This window comes from Carassius carassius, chromosome 47 (genome assembly GCF_963082965.1).
Source record: "Carassius carassius chromosome 47, fCarCar2.1, whole genome shotgun sequence".
NCBI classification, from domain to species: Eukaryota; Metazoa; Chordata; class Actinopteri; order Cypriniformes; family Cyprinidae; genus Carassius; species Carassius carassius.
This window is the reverse complement of record NC_081801.1, coordinates 3,393,286-3,410,585: the sequence shown is the minus strand read 5'-3', so window position 1 is coordinate 3,410,585 and position 17,300 is coordinate 3,393,286. Positions and strand designations below refer to the sequence as shown.

At 36.1% G+C, this 17,300-nt stretch overlaps 1 long non-coding RNA gene across 3 annotated transcripts; it reads right to left on the bottom strand.

Annotated features, from left to right (window-relative positions):
- Positions 1–6,421: 6,421 nt before the first annotated feature.
- LOC132130882 (uncharacterized) lies at positions 6,422–16,700 on the bottom strand. 3 transcript variants are annotated; one of them, XR_009428799.1, is made up of 7 exons: positions 15,715–16,700; positions 14,498–14,671; positions 14,265–14,339; positions 14,062–14,149; positions 9,218–9,356; positions 6,846–7,531; positions 6,422–6,788 (listed from the first exon to the last, which is right to left on the bottom strand). It is a non-coding gene; the product is annotated as an uncharacterized LOC132130882 (long non-coding RNA). The 3 variants fall into 3 exon arrangements; XR_009428798.1 differs by having other exon boundaries at positions 6,423–6,788; positions 14,265–14,671; XR_009428800.1 differs by lacking the exon at positions 9,218–9,356 and having other exon boundaries at positions 6,423–6,788; positions 14,265–14,671.
- Between the last annotated feature and the right edge of the window lie 600 nt (positions 16,701–17,300).

Here is a 17,300-nt window from a genome sequence, read left to right as displayed (position 1 = left end):
ATCATCTATGGGAGTGGATGATGTCTCATGAGTAACATTGTGTATGGACTTAAAATCACTCAAATATAAATCATCAATTAAAGTTTTTAAAAAAAGTAAGAGAAAGAAACACTGAAATATGTAATTTGGATTACATTTATGTTTGATGTGCTTTCGTAAATGTTCTTTTCTAAAACTTGTACTCTTTACAAACAAATGCATTGTGGGAAACGAAAAGGGAGAACGGCAAGCCCAGATGCTGCCTGTGTGGTAATGATTTCATTTGCAGAGCTTGTCACATGTCTGCTCGGAGTTTGAGGCTGATCTGTATGGGGTTAGAATTGTTGCTTTATTCCAAATAAATAGATTATGATCCACAAATAAATGTAACAAGATTCACAAAAATATATCAAATTCACAAATAAATGTACAGAGTTTCACAAAAAAATATAAAACTCACAAATAAATAAAATGAGATTTGCAAATAAAAATATATATATTTACAAATGTGTTTAATGTCACAAACACAACTCTACCTGGTATTTATTTGTGAACCGCTGTCTGTGCATTTGTAAATCACTGCACGCATTTGTGGATCGGTTCCTGTGCATTTGTGGATTTGAAACACTTCTAGCGTCGACGTGCAGATAAATCCACAAATAAGTGGACTCCACCCACCGTTTACTCAAGCCAATCAAATAACGGCCACATTGAGCTGACCAATCGTAGCACGTTATCGCTTCAACCAATCACGTTTTGGCTTAAATCCAGGGGGGGGGGGGCGTCTTGCCTGATCGGCCATGTTGTGCGTACTTGTCTGTAACGTTACTTGTGGACTTGTGAAATGTCATCAGTCGCTGCCCAAGTACTGTTTCCCTTTTCAAAGTTCACATCTAGCCAAGTCCAGTTCAAATCCCCGGATGTGTTCTTGCTCCGCTCCTTTTACCGAGGATGCATGGAGAGGTGACTTGTGCGGACTTGATACGGGCCATAACCCAGAATTCAGCTCGAACCAGGTTAGCATCAATGGCGGAGGAGAAAACTCACAACTGTAAGTTATACATTTCGAAATACTATTGTTGTTTTATCACAAAATGTAACGTAGTTCTAAGAGTTTTTATGCCAGAATGTTGTTTAAACTTCAAAGCTACCGTCGAATTTTGAAAATTTGCTCAGACTATTTCGTTACGAGTTGAAAAGTAGCCTAACCCTCGGCAAGTCCTCCTAAAAAGTAGCTAGGCCCTGTAACATTTTGTAAAATATGGGGCTGCCTGTGTTGATTCTGTAGTGGATAAACATTTGATATATTTTGCTTTGGGTATATCTAATGGGCAATTGTTTTGCCTGAGGGAAAAGTTTCCTAACTAACGTTTGCCTAACGATACTTATATCAAATGCAAACCTTATTTTAGAGTGCTCTTGTCATTTTAACCAAAATAGTTTGCTTGTCTTTATTTAAATTTTTTTTACAAATTCTTTTATAATTGTATTATTTTTCATCAACTTAAATTAAGCATTATTTTTTATCAAGGGACTGCTGAGGAAACTCGGGCCTTGATAGAGTGGCGGGCGGCCAACGAAAGGCTTTTCACCGGGAGGCGCAATTCCTCCAAAAGTTGATGGGAGTGAGTATTCATTTTGAGTGCTTGTATAATTCCCTGCATGTCTGAAGGTTTGGAGCTAGATTTGGACAGTCTTCATCCATAAAAATGAATACGTTATTGAAGTGGAATCATGTAAATCTTTATGGTTTTGTTTTGCCTATAGGCATTTTGTTCCACTTCTGGTTTGGCCATAACTGCCAAACAGGCAAAGAAAAAATTGAATAACCTAAAAGATAAATACAAGGTAATCTGCCTGTTTCTCTACTTTCTGTTACTGAAAGAGGCTTACCAAGATGTGTGTAAAGACTTTCCGGTCATATTTGAAACCTAACATAGATGCATTGGCCCTTACATTTTATTTTGTAAAATGTAGTTTACTCCGTTTACATTGTTTACTCTGAGACTGTAAAAAAAATAGTTCACCCCAAAATGAACATTCTGCCATTCACCTACAATTTTAAGTTGTTTCACACCTGTATACACTATTTATTTATTCTTTTTTTTTTTTTTTTTGCTTTACACAAAGGAAGAATATTTGTAACCTAAGAGTTCTGGGGCACCACTGACATGTGTAATTTTTTGGTGCCTCAAACTGTTAGGTTACAAAAATTCTTAAGAATATCTTCCTCTGTGTAGAGCAAAAATAAAAAATGTCTAAAAGTGTGGAACAACGTGAGGTGAGAACATGACAGCATTTTGCTTTATTTCAGGAGCTTAGGGACCCACCCACAGGAAAAGGGGTAGAGGCCGGTAGTGTGACTGCTGCCACCTGGCAGTGGTACACTGCAATGGATGCTGCACTCCAGGGGCAGCACTCAGTTACTATGCCCGTAGTTGTTGCATCAAACCCACTGCCACTACAGGTGGCTCAGTCAGCACACCAGGTTCAGCCCCTTCTGTGGAAGCCAGGAGTAGCCAGCAGTCAAGAAAGAGGCGACGGGACAGCCAGGCTCTTCTTTAGTTTCTAAAAGAACAGGCAGAGAGGGAAGAGGAGAGGGAGAGAGAAGCATTGGCGAGAGAAGAGGAGAGAGAGAGGGCAGCAACAGCCAGAGCAGAGACATATGTCTCTTTTTGAAAAACTTAATAAATTCTAAATTAATGTTGTATTTAATGATAAATGATTTTATATAGATTATTTGAATAAAAAATAATAAAAATGAATGTTTCAATTTCAACCCTGGCAAATCATTGTTATAGCAACAGTGTATTCTTTATATTTACAACAAAAACACAAATAATATAAAATAATGTAATATCCAATGTCTATAGTGGTATACAATTATTTACAATAATGCAGTTAAATCTCAAGAAGAACATACCAACATTAAGAAAACGTATAAATGTATCTATACCCATCTACTTGCACATTTATTCATACCTATCTTTCTAATTAATGTCATAGCTATTTCAACTGTTTATGTTGCTCTTTTAATGAACATGACAACATCTGGAAAAGTTTACTGTCTAGATGTAGTACTGTTCAGTTAGACACCCAGGCAGTTCCACGGGAGAAGAAAGCTGAGCAGCCAGACGTCCTCTGAGATGGTTCCCTGATAGGTCCCTCTCACCCACTGCTGCATTCTCACCATCCTCGCTGTCTTCTTGTCCTTGGCTTTCTTCCTCCTCCTCCAAGAGATCACCTCCCATCACACAGATGTTGTGGAGGATACAACAGGCACCAATCACCTTTGGGGCGAACAGTGGCCTGATCTCTAGGGCCCGCAAGAAAATTGCACGCCAGTGAGTTTTTAACATCCCAAAAGTGCGCTCGATGATGTTCCGTGCTTGTGCATAATGCCTGTTGTATCGGGCTTCAACTTGGCCTGTTAATCAAAAATCGTGTAGAAAATGTGTAGTGTATTGCAAATTCATAACAGTAAAAATTTGGTTTATCGTGTGTGTGTGTCTGTCTGTCTGACATAAAAAAAGTGTTCTTACTTGCGACAGGCTGGCGGTATGGGGTCATGATTGCAATAGGATGCTGCAAGCAAGGGTATCCCCCATCTCCCAAAAGATAGTATCCAGCTGGTGAATACAGAGCCTGCTGGTACATTGGTGATCTGCGCAGCACAAGGGCATCCTGTACAGAGCCTGGATTGCCAATATACACATCTATAAATATGCCTTTAGCATCACAGGTGCCCTGTAGAATGATGGAAGGGAAGATCTTTCTATTTATGTAGCATCTTTTTTGTGGCATTGCAGGAGGAACAATCCTGATGTGGCACCAGCAGCACAGCGGAATGCCTCATGGCCAGCAAGGTGAGCAAAGCCACCCCCCACCTCATCCATTTCCTCTGCTTTTGGAAAATGAATAATTTTGTGGAGGATGGTCATCATCTCCTCCACAACATTGTGAACAGTCCTACAAACTGTTGAAAGTGGCATGCTGAAGTCATCTGATGTGACCCTGTAGGATGCTCAACAGGCAAGCCAATAAACCGTAACAAGTACTTCAATTTCACGGCTCCATCCATGGGCTTTTTGACGGGGCAGCATCTGTACCAGCATGTTGATGCTGTTCCTGGAGAGCCTGAAAGCTGGCTTTAAATCCTCTCCAGAAAAAAACTTGACCAGGATTGGTACCTGGTCATTGATCTGTGAATACCTGCGAGTGGGACTTTGTTCCTGTTAAAATATATAGATAATATATTAAGAATGTTTTTACTTTTGTTGTATTATGTATTTGTTATATGTATTGCTTTTAAAAAGTTGTTACTATATGTACTGTCGTTGCATTGTATTTATTATATTTTTGGATTTAATATAAGCTATATACTCAGTTGTTTTAAGGATTTTGTCTAAAATTTACTAAAATCTGCCATAATTAAATCTCCCTCTAACATTTGCTCTTTTCGTGAAGTATTTCTTTATACTCTATTTCGGTTTCATTCATTTATTGATAAGCTCTAGCACAACATTCATCCCAGAGTCTAAAAGTTGTAGCCTATATGATTATTATAGATATTAAATTGTCCTGTTTGTGTTAATGCAGTAATATGATGTGCACCTAGCTATATAAAGATGATAAACTATCAACTTATTTGAGCACCACAAAGACAAATAAAAGGTGTGTGAAGTGTAAGCTAGTTAATTTAAATGTTATCAACTGTCAAACCTATTGTACTTGTCAGTTTATTTGGTATACTGAAAAATCTAATGTTGTCTCATTACATCCCTGCAATAGTTTACATAACTTTTTGTGAGATAGTACTTTGTAGTCTGTTGATAGGGTGCCTATATGATACATTATAATAAATTTTTATTATGACTTTTCATTTGGATATACCTAACTAAGTCCACATAAGTATATGGGCAGTTTATGAAGAAAGAATAATTAGAAAAACGTACAATGCTAGAGAGACATGCTAATATGGCACGTCTCTTCGCCATCCTCCGCTGCATCCTGGCTTTTCTTTGAAGGATTCGTCTCCTCCGTTCGGCAGCCTCCTCTTCAGCATCTTGATAAATAGCAATTGCAATGGTAATCCTAAGATGTTCCATTTTGATTTACACTTATTTACAATTGATTTACACTTTTCAACCGTATTATTTAAATTGTAGCTGAGTGGGTTTATTGCTAGATTGTTCTTAATGAAAAGAGGCAGTTGTTTCCACATATTTTATTTATTTTGAACGACGTAAATATAATCACAGTATTAATGTTACCTGAACCACATATTAATGTTTAATAGTTTTTAAAATAAAAAAGAGACAGTCGTTTAATATTATATTCAATTTCATTATAAATATAAAGTGAAAATAATCAGAGTAGGTAAATATTAGTTTTTTAATACTAATATATTTAATATATTGAAAATAAAAAAGAAGTTAATTCAAGTAAAACATGCATGCTGAGTGAAGCTATCAAGTACGCTGCCGTTCCATTTGTAGAATGACTGGACTCGCGTCCTCCCGTCCTCGAGAGTTCGTTCTTCTGAGTCCAACTTGGCATGTCCAAACTCGGAAGGACGGAAGTCCAGACTCTGCGAACTTGGTATTGAGAAATGCCCTGACTGTCTGTTGTTGGTCTCAAGTTCCCCTGGCTGTAAGCCAAAACGTGATTGGTTGAAGCGATAACGTGCTACGATTGGTCAGCTCAATGTGGCCGTTATTTGATTGGCTTGAGTAAACGGTGGGTGGAGTCCACTTATTTGTGGATTTATCTGCACGTCGACGCTAGAAGTGTTTCAAATCCACAAATGCACAGGAACCGATCCACAAATGCGTGCAGTGATTTACAAATGCACAGACAGCGGTTCACAAATAAATACCAGGTAGAGTTGTGTTTGTGACATTAAACACATTTGTAAATATATTTTTTTTATTTGCAAATCTCATTTTATTTATTTGTGAGTTTTAAATTTTTTTGTGAAACTCTTTATATTCATTTGTGAATTTGATATATTTTTGTGAATCTCGTTACATTTATTTGTGGATCATAATCTATTTATTTGGAATAATGCAACAATTCTAACCCCATAGATCTGCCCACTAGTGGCCATAAGAGACACTGCAGGCAGATGCACTCCTGGTTCCCATACGAACCCTTTTACTCGCAGTCACAGAGAAACAGAGCACACCACTACAGGATGTGAAAAAAACACAATTCCGCTGTTTTTTTGTTTTTTTTTCTCATTTTGGTTTTTAATGCGAGTTAGTTTTATTGGTGCCTAAATCATGAAATGTTTTACTTTTTTTTATGTTAAAGTTTTTTTCTTTAGTTTGTAAATAGTTGCTGTTAACAACATCACAAATGGCTCCAATTGCAAATGACGACACATAACACTACCATACTGTAAAAAAAATAATATTTGAAAATAAAAATGACAGATTTAAAACAGTACTGCAGTACTTTTGGCTGCATATGAATTTGTCACATTTTGTGAACGATTGCAACTTTGGTCAGAAGAAAATTATGATAAAGCAAACAGAGATCAGTACAAAAGGACCAGAAGTTTGTGCATGTCTGGGGAGGTGAGAAAAAAAAAAAGTGTCAACTGGAAACAGGATTTCCTCCGGCCAGCTGTCAGAATTCCCCCCACCCACCACTCCGAGACACTCCAGACCTGGGTTTTAGTTCTGGAATCATCATTGCATCAGTCCGCCTGTAGTCTAAGGAACAGAATCAGCCCTGAGAATTTGGAGGAGGCATCTTTGCTTCCTGTCACGAGTCGATATTCGTCCTCAGATTGTGTAATATTACTGTCCACTGGCCACACGTCTTAATGACTACAGATAAAACAATTGATATTTTTTAACTATGCAATTAATATTAAAACTATGCAATGATTTTTTTTTTTTTAAGCCAGTTTAATATAATTTAAGCCAGCAGCTGTACTGGAATTTTTTCCAACATTAATCCTAACAGGAAGCATTCATGTAGCTGGATTTCTGTTGCCAAAAATATAATTCAATATAATATTCAATATAATTTGGAAAAAGTAAAGATGTAAACATGCAGTTACAATCAAATTCATGTGGTTATTTAAATATTAGAATAAGCAGTTCAAATAAATAAAGGACATGGGAATGTTAAAATTATTCCATTATGTCAAAAGACTACGAGAGATGTGATGAAGGAAATCATTTGCTTGTGACTGATATACAGTTCTGAATTCTGTGATTGACCAATCAGAATAAGTTTTTCCAGAGCCTTTGTAATATGTATATTAATACTATTTTGTATTTCTTTTGCTTTTGACTTTCTTTGGAGGGGTTAAAACCATAAACAGGGTAAATAGTTCATACAGCCCACCTCCATTTCTTTCTCGTTTCCTATTCTCTCCTCCTTGTTTCCCTATCCGTGCTGGTGGTGCAGATATGCCAAGCTCATTTGTACTCTTCCCTCACATTCTCTCTCTCTTTCTGAAACTTGAGCATTTCCAGATGTGCGCTGGAACAGAGGGATGGTGATGTCATCATGGGCTCTGCTTCCTGCACTGTCCCTGCATCCAAAAATCAGACAAACACACACAAACACACACAAAAGCCAAAGAGGAAGATTTAAAGGGGGAACATTTGCCTTGGATGTAAAGAAGGGGAGGAAACAAAAAGAGAAAGACTGATAGGATGTCTTGAAAATCAGTTTATGCAGAAATGTTCTCTCCCACACTACATCTACAAATACAGCACTACTGCTATAACAGCACCTCAAACAGACTATAAATAAAGGGAACAGCTCTTGTAGATTTTGGGGGTTTGTTGCCATTGGCCCTTTACTGATCTTCCAGTCAGTCACTCTTAAAAATAAAATGTATTCACTAACTAGGGATGGGAAAAAATCGATCCTGAAGTATCGATATATCGATACTGATGTGAGTATCGATACTCAAATAAAAAATATCGATACAAAGGTGTTTTTATTTACCAGTGATTTTGTTTATTAAACAAAAAATAATTCCTACAATATGCCTTAAATTGGATGAATAACCTATGTTAGCAAATAATTGTGTGGAAGGGATTTTCCTGCTCATCTGAACACACGTAAATGTTGTAAGGCAGAATCAATCAATTACAGAGAGCGTTCACTAACTTCTGACAGTGTATTTAAATAAAGCATGCGTTTCCAAAGAATAGCCTATAATAAGAGAGCATTTAAGTTTTTGGAAAAGGCAGCCCAGAACAATGCAGAAAAAAACATAGGCTATATGTTTGAGTTATTTCACAATAAACCTCTTGAAATTATACCGTAGTTTGTGCAGTACATTTATTTAAATGTGAATGTTAAAAGTTCATATTGTTAATGTTCTATTCTGTATTGTTAATATAAATCATACACTCTCAGAATAAAAAGTTTGTATTTTATGCATGCAGCATCCTATTACTGGCAGTCCCTTATGACAATGAACCATGGTAAAGTGAACATAGATTAACTATTATATTTGTAGATTTCCTTGCTTACCACTACAGTAAACATATTTTAACCATGTATAAACAAAAATATAACCTAATAAGTTGCAATTAAGGCATATTGAATGTTAAAATGCATTTCAAATATAAAGTTAAGTAGGTATTATTACTCATTGTACTCATAATAATTAAATAAATTTCATAATCAAAAAGTTCAGTTTAGAAGTATCGTTTTGGCATCGATATCGACGATACTGGCCATTAAAAGTATCGGTAACGTATCGAAAACAAAATATGTGGTATCGCCCATCCCTAACACTAACTACTCAGACACACTAGCAACTCCATAGCGAAACATTAACAACTCAGAGCACCACAACAACTGCATTGCATCACCCTAAGAACTGTACGGCAATACACAAACAACTCAGAATACATCACAACTGCATCTTGACACAGTAAAAACATAGAATACCTTAGTAACTGCATAGAAACACCCTAGAAACTGCACAATCACAGCCTAGCAACTGCAAAGTGACACAGTAACAATTCAGAACACCTCAGCAACCGGATAGCAACACAATAGCATTATGTTGTTGTTGTTTTTTTGTACATGTAAGCAGTAAGCACCACTCACTTTTTCTTCAGACAATGTAAAAATCTAGTGTAGTAGTAAAAGACCGAACTCTGAACATAAAAACAAGTTTAATGTTTCTTTCTCTCTCTGTCTTTCTCATGCAGACACATTCTCTCTCTCATTCACTTCAAACTCCCAACTGCACCTGGACATCCCAAAGGCATTGAGTTGCCTCAGTCCAGATGTGTGTGTGGAGTCAAATGGGTCAGCAGCATTTATAGGCAACACTGACGGGGGACTCTGTGGAGAAGGGGCCGTGTTTGGATCGTCACTCAGCAACACCACTGTAAATAAATCTGAGTGAAGGATTCACAAAGAAAGGCAGCAGAGTACAAACACACATGTGTATCTTCAGACGTACATCTTTTTGTCATTTTCACAGTTTTACAGGTCAATATGCTAAATTAATTTAACGACAAAAGGAACATTATGCTAGTCAATAATCAGCTATAATTTGCATGCAAAATCAATTAACAAATAAATAGAATGAATATTAATATGCCTTATGACTATGGAACCGAAGGAAATATCTTAGATTTCATTCCAAAAGCTCACGTGACAATTCAAATACGATGCTAAATAAATACAAATACATAATATGGTAATTAAACTAATTCCCGGTAATACCATAGTATATGTCCAAAAAATAAAACCTTTTTACTACCGTAATGCCAAAGTATCATGGAATATGAATAACCCGAAAAACATACTATGGGATTACCATACAAATTATTATGGTAGTAATGTAATGCTATTTTTAAAAGAAATAGTTGTTTAAGTGGGTAAATTAATGAATACTTTTGTAGATAAATGAATCAATTCATTCAAATTAAAAAGACTGTAAAAAATTATAAAATATTAAATAGTTTTTTTTGGGTCTCTCTCTTATGATGAAGTCAGTTGTTTCAGTTTAATAATCACAATTATGTATGATGTTATCCACCTCTGTCAAGCTTGAAACAAGTGTCTTTTTAAAAGCAAATGTTATTTCAAGGGAAAATTTAGAACATCTAGAGGAATGACTGCACCATCATGCAGAAAAACCTCACACTGTATTTATTAAAGCAGATGGAGTGAAGATTGACAGTTCTGTAGAAGCGGCCCATCACTCTGATCCAGGAGTCTGAACCAGCAGCCAACACCAATATTCACCAAACACTTTTACAGAATATTGCCATGTTTAAACCTCTTTCTCTCTCTCCTACAAATCGTTCATCCTCATTGACGACTCGGGTAATTAATATTTCCCCACTGGCGGTCAAATACTTTGCGGGTGAGCAGGGGGCATTTATTTCAATTGTATTAAAACAAAAATGTATAAGGACTACACCCTCAATGACCTTTTAAGGAGGTTTTGCCTGATTTTTGCATCAAGATGGTCTTAGCTCCACTGTATATATGCGGTTCTGCCTTAAAAAGTCAGCGAGAGCTGGATATCTAAGGTTGAGAGGTTTTCTTACAGGCCTCTGTAGCCTGATGAAATCCCACATGTGCCTTCAAATATACAAACAATACACAAGAGTCTTCTGAACAAAACAGAAATCACTCATTAACTGATCTCATTAGTGAATTTAAGCATTACATTAGTATTTCTCATACTGAGGGTTAGTGATTTGAACTAATGTAAAAGTATTCAACTTTGGCCTATAGCCCTGCACTGGTGTGCTTCAGACATAAATTATTCCTGACTTATTTTTATGACTTTTTTAAACTTATTTTATGCCTGGAAGTCAAAAAAGAGGGAAAGCAGTTCGCAACCACCCAGAATACCAAGGAACTGCATAGTTCACACCAAAAATGATAACTATAAAGATATTAGCGTCCACACCAGTGAACGATATCGTCTGTTATAGCTGTGGTGTGGACTCTGCTATTCTTTAATACTTTTTTTAGAACAATTTTTAGAACTATATCTTTATCGTTGTCTTTATAGTTACCGACCTTGGTGTGAACAGGGCTCAACAACTCAGAACAGCTCAAAAACTGCAAAGGAACACCCTAGCAACTCAGAACCCTCGGAAACAGCCTAGCAACAGCATTGTAACACAGTCAAGAAAACAAGGTAAAATCTGCAACAACCCAGAATACAGAGTAACTTCACACAGCATCGTTGTATTGTGGCCGTAGGTTTTTCATGGGCAAACATGTGTCATTATATTATTGATGACATTTCATTATTAATTTTTTTAATGCTATATTTTAGTATTCACAGCCTAAAAATCTGTAATTATTGATGACTCCGTTCAGTATTACATGGTTCTAGAAGAGGCGCGGTTGGTCGGTTTGGTTTGGCAACTCTGTGCCTGTATAAACATGAGCTCATCAACTAACCATCAACTAATCACAGCTAATTAAATCAATGAGAAATTGCTTGAAAGGTAAACACAAGGCTTTCAGTGGAGTTGAGACCTTTGAGCGGTCAGGCTGAGGTAAAACACAAAAGTCTGGCGCACATGGACACGTGGATGGAGCCAGAAAACAGTCATGATATGCCCACCTAGAAAATCAGAATTTCCTATAAAAGAAAATAATAATAAAGTACACAGTGAGTAAAAGGTCATTAGTGTAAATGTGTCCACATACAGCGATCCTAAATTACTCCCCAAGAGGAAACCATTAGAACTTTTCTCCCAGTAAAGGGACATCTTGCAGAAATTGCAGTAAAACTAGTGGCAGAGAGCCACAGCCTGGGAGAAATTTATGTGCAGTATGGAAAACTACTGGAAAGCTTATGTTCACTGAGGCTGCATTTAATTAGTCAAATATATAGTAAAACAAACATATTATTACAATTTAAAATAACCATTTTCTATTTTAAAATGTAATTATTTCCTGTGATCAAAGCTGTATTTTCAGAATCATTACTCCAGTCTTCAGTGTCACATGATCTTCAGAAATCCTTCTAATATACTGATTTGCCGGGCAAGAAATATTTCTGATTATTATCAATGTTGAGAACAGTTGTGCTGCTTTATAGTTTTTGGAAAAATGTGATACATTTGTTCAGGATTCCTGAATGAATAGAAAGTTTAAAAGAACAGAATTCTTTTGAAATAGAAATCTTGTAATATGTAATATTTTTACTGTCACTTCTGATTACTTTAATGCATCCTTGTTGAACAAAACAAACATTTGAACCCTAGACTTTTAAATCTAGTTATTTAAACTAAATGGCTGTCATGTTACACAACGTTAATTTAGCAAGTGACTAACAATAATAATAATAAACTGTTATTTTGTATTTTTAATCCAATTTTGTGCAAAAAAAAGAATTAACTTATATCCAGTCAGCAAAATTAAATCTGTTTGCATTTTAATCTAATTTTGTGCAGCAAAAAAATTAAAATTTAATAAAAATAAAAAACCTTTAACTTTTGCCAATCTGATCAAATAATATTAAACATTGTGGACCGATATTACCGTAATAGCTTGTGTGTAACAGCAGTCCAAAGGTCAAATCAAGAGCACTGCAAAACAGTAGTTTTCAAAATATTAGTTTGTTTCAAAAACCTGAGTGGAATTAAAATGGGGACACACGCACAGAGAGAGAGAGAGAAAGAGAGAATGTGTGTGGATAGATGAAAACGAAACAAGACAGGAAATAGAATATAAGAAGGATAGAAGGATAACGAACGTGAGAAAAGTTCCACGTGTACATTCAGGCAGGAAACTGAAGATCTTCAGCAGGACATGAAAGAAAGACTAGAGGAGGGGGAAAACATGGTGCAGAGAGAGCAAAACAGAGGAAAAACAGCCATCATCCTGACTTTCCATCCATCACCTCATCTTTCTGAAGGGGGCGGGGCATTGGTCGAGATGACTGTCAACTGCAGTTATGATGATATAGATAGTATGGGCTGAAACACTCAAAGATATCATTAACCTCTTAAAGGGATAGTTCAACCAAAAGTAAAAGCTTGGTTCACAGTCATTACTCACTGAATGACTTTCAGTCTTCTGTGGAACACAAAAGGTCATTGCTCATGGTTCAACTCAATTAAAGTGAATTAAAGTGAAATACATCATAAAAACAGTTCATTCATACTATATTCAGATGCATACGATATCTTTTGTGAAAAATTGATGAAAATTTAAGTCATTGCACACTGCAAATCTTGACATCCGGCTTGGGTATGTTCAGCAGAATATTTGAACAAATCAGACATTTTCAATTTACGTAAAAAAATTTACAAATTACTTCCAGTCTATCCTCACATCAGCGTTATTTTCTTATTACTGAGATAGTTTTATAGTTTTTATTAATAGTTTTAATCAATATTCAATTTATATTTACAGTTTTTCATTCGAGTTGCAATTTTTGTGTAAATTTGTAATTTAGTCATTTTTAGTGGGGTTTTTTCCTGTGTAGTTTAAATTATTTTTATTTTAGTTTTGTTTCAATTATCAACTTAACGTAATTATCAAGTTAAAATAGCAAATATTGCCTGGGTAATAGCTGAAATGAGTTTGAGTTTTTTATACCTTATTCTATTGCTGTTAAGATTAATTTTATTTCATGTAATGATTTTGGTAACACTTTAGTATAGGGTCCAATTCTCACTAATAACTACAGTAGTTGCTTATTAGCATGCCTATTATTAAAATATTGGCTGTTTATTACTGCTTATAGAGTAAATATGATGCATGACAACCATAATCCTACCCAATACCCTAAACTTAACAACTACCTTATAAACTAATAATAATCAGCAAATTAGGAGTTAACTGAGACAAAAGTCATAGTTAATGGTAAGTTAATAGTGAGACTTGGACCTTAAAATAAAGTGTGACCATGATTTTTTTAACGGTTTTAGTTAACTAAAATAACCCTGTCTCGCACAAAGCTACCGTATGATGTCAGAAGACTGTATGAATCATATGGATAATTCAATAATATTTCTCTTCTCGCTTTCCATTATTGAAACCAGGTCAGGTTTGGAAAGTCACGACGGCCTGATTTAAAATGAAGTGTTCCTTTAAAGAGAAAACCTCAAAATGGAAAAGGTAAAAGAATGTTCTGGAATGTTCCAGACCTGGACCAGCGAGAGGGATTCTGTGAGGATGTGGACCGTGGCATCTTTATTAAAGGAAACCTTCTGTATAAAGACTCAAAATGAGGTTTGGACACTACAAAGTGCACCCGTTGAACAGAGGTCACATTGTGCTCTGGGAAACACAGTTCTAACCCTCACCTTCTCTGGAAATAACTCGTCTTTGCGGTTTTTGAGACTTGGGATTTTAAATGTCATGGTCCATTCACCAGAAACCTAGAACAAAATGTGATTAAAACCATATTAAACTGATAGATTGCATTAGCTAATGTTGCCTGTGGCGAGTATGACTAACTAGATTGCATATTCTGAAGAAAACAGGAGTGGGCTTGCCTGTGTGTCCAGGTCAGGCCAGAAAGTGAGTTTTCTTGAACCTTCTACATCTCTGTCCTTCATTCTGTTTTCCTATTTACTTTCCACTTTATTCCCATCTGGTGTGTAGTATTCATGTATTTTTGGCCGAGCAGATCTTCTCTCACTCTCTTTAGCAGTGTGACTCAGTCCCGCAGTGATGATGAAATCAGTTTTGGGTCTGCTGGGTCCAACTTCTGGCAGGAACGGACAAGAAAAACGCCAGTTACACGGAAAATTCTCCTACAGCCAGAACAGATAACATTCACACAACACCGCGGAAACAGATACAGAACAACATGAAAACATCTTGCCTAGAGACCAACCACGAACGAGAGACCCCACAACTTGTTCGTTTTGGATAAGTTGACCATTCAAACTTTGAGATTTACGACAGATAGCTGGACGAACTGCTAATGTCTTATCTACGCTGTCTCGAAGAAGGCTTCAGACTGATGTCACATCTCACCAATAAAGAATGACATAAATCAGGGGTCTCCAAACTCAGTCCTGCAGAGTTTAGCTCCAGTTTTCCTCAACACACCTGCCTGGAAGTTTCTAGTATTCCCAGTAAGACCTTAATTAGCTGGTTCAGGTGTGTTTGATTAGGGTTGAAGCTAAATTATGCAGGACCCTCCAGGGCCGAGTTTGGAGACCCCTGATATAAAATGTCAAAAACACGGTCTAAATGTGTACGATACTTACCTGCAAAACAGATATTGGTAGTCAACATGAAGCATCTACAAACTTTTTAAATCACATAATGTGATATATCTCTTTTCTCCAATTGGTTACAAGTGTCTCTATTTGGCAAGTAGTTGGAGGGGAGGGGCTAAAAAAAAAAGGGCTCCATGATGTCAGCTGTTCAGAAGCGGAGCGAGTTACATTTAATGAAAGATGCTGCTTTTTCTTTAGAATTACTGTATAGAGAAAATAAACCGGGTCAGTGTTTGTTGGCTTTGAAAGATAGATCAATGGTTTTTCATTTTTACACAATAAGTCCCAATCTTATACAACAAGTCAGCTGATTTCACACGTGTTCGCTAACAGATACAGCCACACTGAGGATCATTTCTCACCCGGTGAGTCATGCACTAGATGACGTGAGCGTTCTGGCTGTCACAGTGCTGTGTGACCCACGTTTGTGGTTTTATGAAGGAGACAGAGAACAGATCGGCTTGTCAGAAGTTCGTTTTCAAGCAATGTTTGGTTTAAGTGCTACATTGTAATGAAACTCAACATGATAGATGGAGTTTGCTGGAGCCGCAGCACTGCTGACTCATATTCTGGAGAATGTGGAAGGGTCACTGCTTGCAGGAGGAGGTGAAGAAGAAGAGGAGGAGGAAGAGGTTGGGGCCCCAGAGGGCCCCAGGGACCCAACATCTGGATCTAGATCTCTAGTGACAACACACTGAAAACGGTGTGTGACATGAGCCGGATCTGGAATAGAAAGATCTAGATCTAAATCCATAAATAAAGGCAAGAGATATAGAAAGAGTTTTCGAAAGAAACGGGAATCCAGCATCTTTTTGGAGCTGCAAATCTCAAAAACAGACTTGGCCCTGTAAAACTCACACACACGTCTGCTTCGGTCATTAGTGAAGGGAAAAATGCTGGAGGGAAAGATTAAGAAATGGTGCATTAGTTAATTTGTTCGAATTTCACCTAAACTCTACATCACTGCATCCCATTAAAGTGATTATTTAAGCAAGAGATGCTGATACGTTGTGAATAAGAGGTCAAGGTTTGGCCGGATAGGGGGGGAAAAGCATTAATTAAGAGTAAAATAAGACTTACTTCTGGTAACCCATAACAATATTTACAACATATTATGTTTTAGTTACGTTTAAAAACAGTCCTGACTAAGAAAATTAAGCAAATGCATGAAGTGTAAACCTTCCATGAGATCTAATCATAAATAAGCCAAGCTAAATGAGATGGTCTATACTACGTATATAATATACTATATAGACTAGAGAATACCATAATGTGCATTTTGGAATGTAGAATTGACCAATCAGCATCCAAGATTGGAAATTTCCTTTTTATAACGAATACTGGAGTATAACTCAACACCACTTTTCACAACACAATCACTCTTATTAAACACCTCTGTGATGGAGTGTGACTGCCACCTAGTGGACACATCATGCAAACACGTTTCTAGATTGCATATTAAATTAGCTTTTCTCCATTCACCTTTAATTTAGAATTATTATTATTACTACTATTATTGTAATTAGAAATATTGTATTATATGTCTAATCAATACAGAAATATATTACTATTGCATTGTAAAATACAATAAAATATTAAATAATTTTATTTTTTAAGTATTTATGGATTTCTTAAGTCAAAATCATGGAGCTCTTATTTTGACTAAAAGCTCAGAGACCTTAAAGATAGCTTGTGCTGTGAAAGTCTGTATAAATATTTAAAACTCACTTCCCTGCTTAATATTATTTTTATGGAACATACATGCACAGTATATTCCAAGCTGTATGCATGGAATACCCTATATTGTAGTATTCTATTCCAAACTAGCATTTTTCAATTAATTTCCAACACAGAATCAGAAGGCTGATATTTGTGGTTTATATTTTTCCATGCGACAAATATTTCGTGAGGATAATTTTTTTTTTTACAGAAAAGCTTATAAAAAACACATAGTCTTTGAAATATTGTGTGCAGATGATTCATTCACAATGAGACGGAATGTAAATTTCAAGTGTTTTTTATTTTATTTTCGTTTTGGAAAATATACATAAATGGCTAAAAATACAAAGAACTGAAAGCTTAGTTTCTTAATGGTGCTGCAACAAATAG